At 38.3% G+C, this 11,801-nt stretch overlaps 1 long non-coding RNA gene across 1 annotated transcript; it reads left to right on the top strand.

The window, feature by feature from the left end:
* The first annotated feature begins 2,948 nt into the window (after nucleotides 1–2,948).
* LOC133798308 (uncharacterized) lies at nucleotides 2,949–4,867 on the top strand. The gene is made up of 3 exons (XR_009875824.1): nucleotides 2,949–3,262; nucleotides 3,987–4,077; nucleotides 4,170–4,867. It is a non-coding gene; the product is annotated as an uncharacterized LOC133798308 (long non-coding RNA).
* Nucleotides 4,868–11,801: the final 6,934 nt, after the last annotated feature.

Raw genomic sequence — 11,801 nt, 5'->3', positions numbered from 1 at the left:
TAATTTTGTTGACCCTTCCTTGGGTCGTAATCTTGGATGCGATTGTCTCTGCCTCGAAGAAAGCGTTGGGGTCAACCACAACTTCCCTCTCCACCACTAGGCCGAAGTGAAGAAGGGGAGATTCTGAGGTGATCTCTTTCCCTTTGTTCGTTTGTTGATCAAACGAGCTAGGTGCATTCTTCTTTGGTGCGTTCTTCTTGGGTGCCATCAGATCACCTAACGAACAAGAATGACGAGTTACTTAGTAGGCAACCTAAGAGTTTGTAAAGGTTATGGCACAGAAGTATGGAGGAGAATGATGTCTTTGATATACGAGCTGAGTTAGTCTCAGCCCGTTGTGTGATGCCATGTGCTACCCTACGCTACGCGCCTCAGTTTCCTAATAGACCCCTGATGTTTAGGAATCTGTGTGTCAGAAAATCAGGCCACTACTATCCTTGGGGGCGATTTAGAGCAAAACCACCCAAGAAGCGTGTCCCCTAAGCAACCTGATTTCGAACCCTAAAAGCTTTTCATCTTCTATATCCCGAATGGTTATTTCCTAAAATTTTCCATAAATTACCCAGATTTACCCAGAAATTACCCAGTTTTATGAATATCATAGTTCTAGAGATATTTTAAGACCTACTCAGTAAACCTAAGTCGAAGCCTATGTGCCAAAAACATTTAGAAAATAACCTAATATTGACTACGATGAAGTGTGGATGAGCATGATAAAAAAAAAACACAAAAATCAGTAAAAGAAAAGTTTCTTCGAAACCAAAAGGCTTACAGTGTGTTCTTCGATAAAAGAAATAGACTTTGCAGGGGAGAGTTCCTGGAAGACTCCTGAGTAACTGGGTTTCTGAGGGTTTTTGAAACATATGGTTTTTGGGTTTTTCTAAGAAAGAAGAAGGGTTTGATAATGCAGAAGAGAGAAGATGTAGAAAATTTTCGCATAAAAGGTGGTGAACCGTGGAAATTACCTACCCTATTTATACGTAAACGGCATAGATCAATTTGAGCCATCCGATTTGGTCAGTACAAAATCCAAGGGCTATGTTTCAAAAGACAAAACGGCAGCAAAAAGATGACAAGACAATTATTGCAGTCCGCGAAACCCGAACAGACGCCAATTGTAGTGCCCCTCGTGTCCAGTACTCGAGTAGTAGGCAGGCATGGTTTATTGCAGCAGAAGTCTAAAAGTCCCTACTATGTAGGTCAGAAGGTAATATCATGAACCATGAGCAGGGACTTGGGGGGCAAATGTGTACCCTAATTTCAGCACGAGTCTTTCACTCAGCTCGTGTACAGCTGGCAAATAAATATATGGAAGAAATAGCCAAGAAATCCATTTATTATCCACATGGACAGCACGGTTTTCACAATGGTTAGACAAGCTAGGGATGCATAAGTTGTGAAGCTCGAGCTTATGATATTCATACGGCACGGCCTCCATAGTACGAACTCGGAGGCATATCCAGTTTGTGGTAACTCGAGCATAGGGCGAATCCGTGGATCCCCAAAGACCCGAGTATTTTATACGATCAATTATGGCCAACCTGTAATATTTAATGTCTCAAATATTAGGAGACCATTTATTTCGTGATCAGATCATATCCTAGTATAAATGGGAATATTTCATATTAAATGTAATAAATATGTAAATCTGTGATTGACTCACGTGGTTACCCAAACCTGTCCAATGAATCTCTCTATAAATGCTGAGAATATTGGATAGGAAGGGGGAGGATTATTCTGTAATACTGAAACTCTGCCAAAATAGAGAGAGAAAAAAAGTAATAATATAGACTTGTGGACTAGGTGGATTTTAACCACTGAACCACGTACAAAGATATGTATTCTTGAGAGTTCATTTCTTGTTTTCAGTTTATTGTCAAGCACTAATCAACCTTTGTTATTTTCTTCATTCACTGTTGGCAAAAAATCGCGTCAACAAATACATACTACAAAAATTAAATACGTAAAATATAAATAATGTATAAAATTTTGATAAACTCAAAAAAATATAACTATTTGGTATTTCAACAAGATTTTGTTAAACCAATCACCCATATAAGAAAAAAATAATGTTTGGAAAAATTAAAGTGATTCAAGGATACTTTATTTATAGACTAAATATATAATACCACAATGGTTTGTAAACCATGTGGAACTATAGAGATTTTTTAATTGTTAATTAGTTAATTCTTTTAATAAATGTTAAATAAAAATTAGAAAAAACCACAAAATAGAGAAAATACAAGATTAGAAGAATAAGGTGAAGAATAATAATATTATTTTTTATAGATATTTTATAATAGTACCATTACTTCTTTATAGATATTTTCTCTTAATTAAATATATTTATATATAGATATATGGAAATATAGATAAATAATGTCATTTTTTTCTTCAATATATAATATAAAATTTACAAATTTAAATGATATAAAAATATATACTACAAAAATTAAATATGTATAATAGAAATAATATATCAAATTCGATAAACTCAAAAAAAAATCTATAACTATTTGGTATTTAGGCAAGATTAAGTGAAATTAATCACCCATATAAGAAAAAAAAATATTAATGTTGGGATAAATCAAAGTCATTCAAGGGTAGTTTATATATAGACTAAATGTATAATACCATGTGGGACTATAGGAATTTTTTTTATTATTAAGTAATTATTTCTTTTAATAACTATTAAATAAAAATTAGAAAAAATCATAAAATAGAAAAAAATAAAGTTTAGAAGAATAAGGTGACACTCACCTTCTCAGAACTCTCATTTATATAAATATATAGATATTGATATATAGATATAGCACTCCGTTAACCTCAGTCTCCTTACTTTTGCGGAACCAGTGCTGGAATTAATTTGGGCCATCCATTTCTAATCAATTTAATGTAATGGTTGTTATTTAAGCTAATTGTTTAATGTTATTTTTTGTTATATTTATTTTAAAAGGTAAGGGTATTTTGAAGTGCAAACGGTTAGGGGTTGTAACTTTTCGGCAACATGGAAAATTTGAAAAGATGTTGTGTCAGTTATGATCAAAGTGATTAGAGAGATATTATTATTAAATACAAGATCAGAGAACAATTTTCACTTACTCTCTTCCATTTTCCTACTCTCAAGCATCTTCTTCTAGTTTTAATAGAAAAAAACCCCAACTTTGCTCTCATCTCATTTCTCTGTCGCATAACAACTCTTGGTCATGATCAAGCTTTGAAAAGATTTCTACAATGCTTCTCATTCTTTCCCATTAAGCAGGTTAGTCTCCTCTTTGGCATGGGTCATCTTTCTTCTCTGGTTTGGTTCATCTCGTTCTTCCCTGTGGGGTAATGTTAGGGTTTTTTTGATACATTTCTTTCCCATTGTAGTTGACGATGTTAAGGGTTTCAATGGAATTTCATTTTTTATTTTGATAACATAATTATAAAATCAATTGCTGCTGTAGTAGTGTAGTTTGGGTGATGTTATGTTAAAAAAATTGAATTTGGGGAAGATAATGTTCTGTTTTCGTAATAAGCCACTGACTTTGGCTTTAATTTATTAATTGATGAAGGTTTTGTATGCACCCTGAAGAAATTTGGGAGAATTATGAGTAATTAATCTTCATAATACTATGTGTATAACAATGGATTCATCTAACCTCGTATATAGTGATTTAGATGCATATCAAAGCAATATGTTAGAATAATGAGTAATTGATATTTATATAACCACCCTGATAGTGCATTCATATTTTTCTAGCAAAATGACTATGTTTGTATGTAGTTCATTCATATTTATTCAATGTTTATCATTTTTTTTTTTTTTTGCCATCCTAAGTAATATTAATATGACGTGGGTGTGTTAGAAAACAGATAGAAGAGTTTTGTATGCACCCTGAAGCAATCTTCATAAAGCTATGTAATTTATAAATGTACTGAAGCAATATGATGATAATTATGAGTTATTGACCGTTTTTATTTAATATGCCCTAAATTGGCAGAATGAAGAGAAAGCCATCATCAAATGACCAAAATGACGGCATTCCCAGCAAGCGTGCAAAAAACAGCAAAAAAGGAAAGGCGAAAATTGAAGTAAGTTGGATACATTTCAATTTTGATTTTTTTTATCTAGCTGTATGCGAACTTGGTGGTGTTCACTGTTTTTTTAATATATTTTGTCCCAGGATTAGGAAGGGTTGGACAAGCATACTTTAGATTTTCTTATTTCTCATCTTATGAGTAGGGCGAAAACTATGATAGCAGAAGGGAGCAAGCGGCGAAAACAACCTCAAAAAACAAAGGCACAAACTCAAGAAAAGGAGGCTGAGGAAGAAGACGAGCCAAAGGCCGATGTGAAAAAACATGGTACAGTTCAATGTCGATGCTCCGGTGAAAAGATCGTATTTGTTGTCAAACAAATGGATGATCTACAAAAGAAATCCATTAATGATATAGGCTTTGGTTGTCTCCTCTTCAAGCAGGTGCCTACAGTCAGGGGCCATTTGCTCTGGTACCTGTTTTAGCGGTTAGACCCCGACACTATGAATCTCACCATTGATGGGGTGACTAACCCTGTCATAGTTCAATCCCTTCAGGAAATACTTGGTTTCAAAGATGGTGGTACACCGATCGATCCATTAATACTTAGTGAAGATTTTTTTTTAAATGGCAGAATTCGTGGCAAGGAATGGGCATATGATAAAAGTATCCACATTGATAAAGAAACTGAGTTCAACAAAAGATACAGACAATGTTTTTGTGATCTGTTTTATGATGCTTGCTCTAGGTTTTTTCTTGTGCCTTTCATCAGGGTACTTTGTGAACAGAGAATTTCTGACCATATTATAAGATGTTGACAAGATAAAGGATCTAAATTGAGCCACCTTTGTGTTCAATTTCATGAAGAATTACGGGAAAGGTTTGATCAAAAGGCTGAAGAAAGGCACCTCAAAATACCTACCTGGCTGCACATTCTTTCTTCAGGTAATATTTACGGTTGCCTGTGTTTTTACTACCAAACACATGGCGATTAGGAGTAATTAACGACAAGACAAGGCATGATGTTCTCAGAGTGTAAACTCCTCCCGGTAACCCGAACCGACCAGACGCTGATGTCTCCAAGGGAGGCCACCCCCTGAGGTCTATCCTCAAGGTATGGATGTCTCCAACTGAGGCCACGCCCCGAGGACTATTTTAGGGTCCTCAATCCTTCTTCAGTCAGCTATCCTCCAGGTCTAGGATTTTTTCCTTGAGACCTAGAAGAGCTGCCAGGTGTCAGTCACTACATATATGAGCCACGGAGATCGTCTGACAACCTTTTTGAAGAGTCATGAGTAGTGGTGTCGAGTCGTCACTCGATAAGTAGCATTTCCCACTACACCGCCTGACATAGAGAAATGTGCAGGCACACCTTGATATTATCACAGGCATGTTCCCCATAAAGCTAGTAAACAATTTTCTGTGATGGGCCCCGTGCAATCCACCTGGGTTGTAGTCTCTATTTAGTGCAGCCCTTTGTTTATTAATTCAGCATTAATACCCCAATAAGGGGGAATTTGTATTAATAATACATGAATGACATTAATTTGTAGGCAAAACACGGTAAAAAAATTTGAGAGATACTACTTATATTTGTTAGTTTCCTTTATTCTGTATGTACTACTCGTAGAGCACCCGCTCGCTGACCTGGACAAGTGAACACAGACTAGTCTTTGATCACTTGGGGGGCATGGAGTTGGGGCAGCCTCGCAGAGTACCACGCCTCGCGGAGAATGACCTAGCAAACTAAGATTGGCAAAAGCGGAGAGCCTAGTGTCAATACCCCAAGAATATAAAAACCTAGGAAACTAAAAAGTCTTGAGTCCATGACCTAATAAACTAAGCTTGTTCAGAGCGTAGGCTTAGCGTCTAGATACTGAAGATTAAGAACCCTAGTAGCACGAGATCGAACTTAGGTCACCTCCTGCGGACGTTGCCTCCAAGGAGCACTGACCAAGTCCTTTGATCTCAAGATGCAAATGGAAGACTGAGTCCTTTGTACTCGGTCTTGAGGCATGGACTTGGGTTACCTCTCGTGGACACTGGGTTCGAGGAGCACTGACCAAGTCCCCAGTAAGCCGCAAGCAAAAATAGCATCAGGAAGTCGATGACCTGGGAAGCTAAGCTAGTCGACGAGTGAAGCATCCTTAATGTCATGATACCCCATAGCTGAGTGGCCTGGGAAAAACCCAATGCCGAATAGATCCAAGTAACACGAGATTGGATTTAGCATATTCTCCTGAGGACAGCACGCGTCTGAGGAGTAATAACAAAATCCCAATCCTTGAGATGTGAAGGGAAGCCCAAGTCATCTGTACTAGGGCACGAGCCTACGTCGCCTAAGACTTTAAAACCCAAGTAGAGCGAGTACGGACTGAGGTTGCCTCCCGAGGACACCGTGCCCAGGGAGTAGTGACCTAGTCCTATGATCTCGAGATGTGAACAGAAGCCCGAGTAATTGGAACTCGGAGCTAAACCTCGAGTGTTAAAACTCGAGTATTGCAAAAAATCACTTAGGGGCAAATCGAAAGGCTCGAGCTGACCCACCGGTGACCACATACCCGGGGTGCAGGTAGCTTAGTGCGAATAACCTCCTAGGGGCCCGAGTCATTGGGACTCGAGGACACAAAACGAAATTAAAATTACTTTCAAGGACACCGAGCCTGAAAGGCAACACTAAATGTCCTAAGCGTTGGGCACTATGGAAAACCCTACAGTGCAACAATCCTCCTAAAATCCTGAGTCATTGAAATTCGAAGGCGAAGGATAGCCAAGTGCTCTCACTTGTAATCGTATCAAAGTTACTCTTAGGACCACGAGCCTAAGGAGAGACACTAAATGTACATGTGTCTAGACACTTGTAGGAAGATCCTCAAGCTCTAAGTACAGCAGGCTGGCCCCATCCTGAGTCGTTGGAACTCGGGGACGTAGGGTGGCATCAAGTGTGTCACTTGACCTCGCGTTAAAGTTACTCTCGAGGACCACGAACCTACAGAGCAACACTAAATTCCTAAAAATTATCTAAGTACTAAGAGGAGTCGATAAAGACTTGAGTCTTCAAGACTCAAGCGCAAGACCTAAGTCAACGACTTAGGACTCTCGTGAGCTACGTTACGTTGAGTTTAATTAGCAAAGTCCAAGTTGCTTATTTACTAAGTGTTAATTCGGTAATAATAGTGCAATTATGGCAATAAAGTAGTGCAAACTACATATGTTTAAATGAAAAAATATTTACAATAGTGTTCGGGGGCTCGAGCGTTAATTGTCTATACCCCAATAAACTATGGCACGTAGACCTACTTAGCTAAAAAGGTTTACATAAAGGACAAAATTATTGGGGCCCTTGGCCTGGAGGAACCTCTACCGCCAGCTCGATCACAGGATCGACCTCGTGGATGTGACCCGCCGCCGCAACTTCCCTCTCCTTGGCCGCCTTGGCTTCCTCCACCTCGAGGCACGCCTCGAGCATTGTCCTCATGTTGGGCTCCTCGGTGAATGAGAGATCCATATCTTTGTTGCTCTACCACAGAACAAAGAGTGTATCATCGGCTATAACGTCAAGGTCCTTTACTAGTTCATCAGCACGGAGACGGAGGTCTTCAACCTCCTTGGCGGCAACTTCAGCACAAGTAGCCCCCCATGCAGCGTCCTCACTAGCCTTGGTCAGCTCCTCAACGTGGGCCAAAGACTCCGCCCGGCTCAACCGTAACTCTTCACGAGCCTTATCCAGGTCCTCCTCCAACGGACGGGTGCAACCCATGGTGTCCTAAAATAACTTAGAGGAACTATCCTCCAAAGTGGACAGCTTTGACCACTCAGTGGCCAGCATAGTCTCCATCTCGTGGACACGGGCCCTCATGTCCTCCACCTCCTTCTGGAGTCGCGAGTGCTCCTCCAGTGGGACCGCGGTTTCTTGGAACCGCGCTATCTCTTCCCAAGCTTGCGCTAGCTCTTCCCAAGCCTCCTTCAGCTCAAAGGACCGCATCAGTACGATGTCCCCAAGTCGTTGGTTGAAAGTTGTAGTCTGTGCCAAATTAGAGTATCAAATCAGTAAAAAAAAAGCTAATGAAATAAATAATGGACGGAGATAAACACTCGAAGACTTACCCTTACAAAGGAGTGGCGGCTGGCAGCTATCAGTGAAACCTTGTTGTCGCTACCACAACGAGAAAAGCTGCGAGAAGGCATCTCGCATAGGGACCCCGCTATCCCTTGGAGGAGCTCCACAGCAAGTGGAGCAGTCTTCCCTCCTACTCTCCCCACGAGGAGAGGCTTCAACTCCTCGTGGCTAAGAGGAGCAACAAGATCCTACGGCCTGTCCTTGCGCAGGAACTCAGCAAAAATTTTGAAGTCATCAATACGGGCGTTGTATTATTCAACAACCCATTTGTGCTTCTCGAAGTCTTCCCCGTCATAGTGCACCAGGAAGACTATCAATCGAGGTACTCTGACCGTAGGAGAGTCGGGCACCTTTCAAGGGATTTCCTTACCCTTCCTAAAGGATCCCCCATCTTGAGGGGGGAAACCTCGAGGTCAATGACCTCACTCGGAGCCACCATCCTCGATGTGAGGACCAGTGGAGCAGCTGTAGGAGCTGTTGGGGCCACCAAGGCTGGAGGCGCAGCAGGAGAGGGCGTGGAGGCCATGGTTGACGCCACTGGGAGATCTATCTGAGAGGGTCCCAACACCCTCTGACGCTTCAACCTGACCAATCCGGACAGGCCCATGCTTTATGAACAAAGAAAACAAATTAGTTAAGTCCTCATAGGGAAAGGAAAGCAGTAAAAACAAGCAAAAAAATTGCACGCGAGACTAAAAATAAATCTCCTCGGGAGTCCCACCACGATCAGGCTCCTTCGGGTGAAGGACGGAATTGGAAAATTCATAGATGAGTCGACCCATCTTCTGTGTCAGATTTATCTTGTACTTCCAAAACCATATGGCATGCATAGACGCCACATCATCCAGAGGCACGAGACCTTGGGGATGTCTCCTTCGCCTCGAGTTGTGAAAAAATACGTCGATAAGGTCCTGGTAGTCTTGGTACTCCTCCTTGGACCAAAGATGTCCCGATATTTTCCCACACTCAAGAAGTGGGGGCGAAAATAAAGAAAGGTCTAGACTAGTTCCCTCCCCTATGTGCTTGGCATAACAAAGAACGATTAAGGATTTACCTTGAGGCATGGAGGATGAATCGTTCCCCGCTTAGATCTCTGCCTCAAGCTTCTCATCTTCCTTCACCTCCATGGCAGCCTTGATGGTGAGGATGCTCTCCGCGTGCTCCTCACAAAGGCGTTGCGTATATTCGAATTGCGCCTTAGCCACCACATATTCCGTGTGGAGCCTCACCTCATGGCATGATTACTTCGAGTTTCAAAAGCTGGTGAGGACCACCAGACTTATACTCTGCCCCTCCCGCAGTAGCCCGTACTGCCGGAGGTGGGCATCAGTGACGAGGAAGGTGAGATCCAGCTCCTCGTCGCAGAGGGGTGTTAATTATCTTAAACCTTTCATCGAGAGAATCAACGAAAGGTGTACATCGAAAGGGACATGAAATGAGACGTTTCAAGAATAAGGATCAATTACGAGCGGGACACTATTAGACAAAACAACTCGAGGACAAAATCACTTGCCAACCCTAGCAAAGTCCAAGAGCAAGGTGGGATTGGTCCTCGTCGGGAAACCACTTGCCCAGGAGTGGTCCTTGTAGTCCCGAGCATGGTTCTAGTTGCCGCTCAGAGCTTTGTATCTCACCCTTGGGAACGTGTGCTACATCAGGGTGAAGTACCTCTCCTGGTCCCCCTTCCTCGGACACTTTGAAAGCTGTAGACGTACAGAATCTCAGTTGGGGAAGGTGTGGGCCAGTTCTGTCTCCTGTACATAACGTTGAGCCCGGCCAGCACCCGATATCCAGATATATAGATTTTTAATTAGTTATTTCTTTTAATAAATGTTAAATAAAAATTAGAAAAAATCACAAAATAGAGAAAATAAAATATTGGAAGAATAGGGTGAAGAATAATAGTATTATTTTTTTATAGATATTTTAAAATAGTACTATTAGTTTTTTATAGATATTTTCTCTTAATTAAATATATTTATATATAGATATAGAAATATAGATAGATATTGTAATTATTTTTCGATATATAATATAAAATTTACAAATTTAAATGATATAAAAATATATACTACAAAAATTATATATGTAAAAAATAAATAATATATTAAATTTGATCAACTAAAAAAATATAACTACTTGGTATTTGGGCAAGATTAAGTAAAATCAATCACTCATATAAGAAAAAAAATACTAATGTTTGGATAAATCAAAGTGATTCAATGGTACTTTATTTATAGACTAATTGTATAATACCACAATAGTTTATAAACGTGGGACTATAGGGATGTTTTTTAATTGTTAAGTAATTATTTTTTTAATAAAAATTAGAAAAAACCACAAAATAGAGAAAATATAAGATTAGAATAATAGGGTGCCAACTCATCTTTTCAAAGCAATTGTTAAGTAATTATTCTTTTAATAAATATTAAATAAAAATTAGAAAAAACCACAAAATAGAGAAAATAGAAGATTAGAAGATTAGGGTACCTCCTCTTCTTCTCAAAGCTCTCATTTATATAAATATATAGAAAAATTAGAAAAAACCACAAAATAGAGAAAATAGAAGATTAGAATAATAGGGTGCCACATCATCTTCTTAATTATTTCTTTTAATAAATATTAAATAAAAATTAGAAAAAACCACAAAATAGAGAAAATAGAAGATTAGAAGAATAGGGTTCCAACTCATCTTCTCAAAGCAATTGTTAAGTAATTATTCTTTTAATAAATATTAAATAAAAATTAGAAAAAACCACAAAATAGAGAAAATAGAAGATTAGGGTGCTTCCTCATCTTCTCAAAGCTCTTATTTATATAAATACTAGAAAATATAACCACGCTTTGCGCAGTATTTTGTAATAATTAAAATATATTTTTTTAATTTTTAGGAGATTGTGTGGTAGAGAGTCATTTTCACCCTACCTATAAAACATGCTCCTTATTTGGACATGTGAGGGCGTATTGACCATAGTTTTTTTCATGATGGTGTTCATTGTATAGCAAACCTCCTACATGCTTTCGAGAAATTTTGAATAATGGTTATTTTGGTCGATTACTTGTTTGGACCCTTTATTTTTAAAAATTAACTTTTAGACCTTGTGTTTTGTCAAAATGTTAAAAGTAGGAATAAATAGATCGATTATTTGAACAATGTATTTTGGTCGATTACCCGGTTTGACTCTTTATTTTTAAAAATTAACATTTGGATCATGTATTTATTCAAAATGTTAAAAATTCTTTATAAAAAGTAAATTCTTGTATAGAATCGGTCTCCAGTCGAAGGATGTGCGAAGTAAATTCTTCCAATTGTCAAACCATTTTTCTTCTAGTCCATATTTTCTTCTTTGAATTCCAAACCCAACTTGTAGGGAAATCTGAATAAGTTAGCTCTCGTGCATCATCATAATTCTTGTTTTCCTCCAAAAATAATTATATAAGTTTAAATTTATATTTATATATATATAAAGATATTTTTTTATAAAATATCTTTAATTTAAAAAAAAAATCTACAAAAATAGATATGAAACAAATTCTAAGATTTTAAATATCTTTTATAAGGTTATTATTATTATGTTAATAATATAGATTAAATTTAAAATATATTTCATAAAACATAATAACCACATCAAGAAAATATATATATAGGAATTGTTTT

This window comes from Humulus lupulus, chromosome 1 (assembly GCF_963169125.1).
Source record: "Humulus lupulus chromosome 1, drHumLupu1.1, whole genome shotgun sequence".
In the NCBI taxonomy this organism is placed as follows: domain Eukaryota; kingdom Viridiplantae; phylum Streptophyta; class Magnoliopsida; order Rosales; family Cannabaceae; genus Humulus; species Humulus lupulus.
The sequence above is the reverse complement of the archived record's forward strand: the minus strand, read 5'-3'. Positions and strand labels throughout refer to the sequence as shown.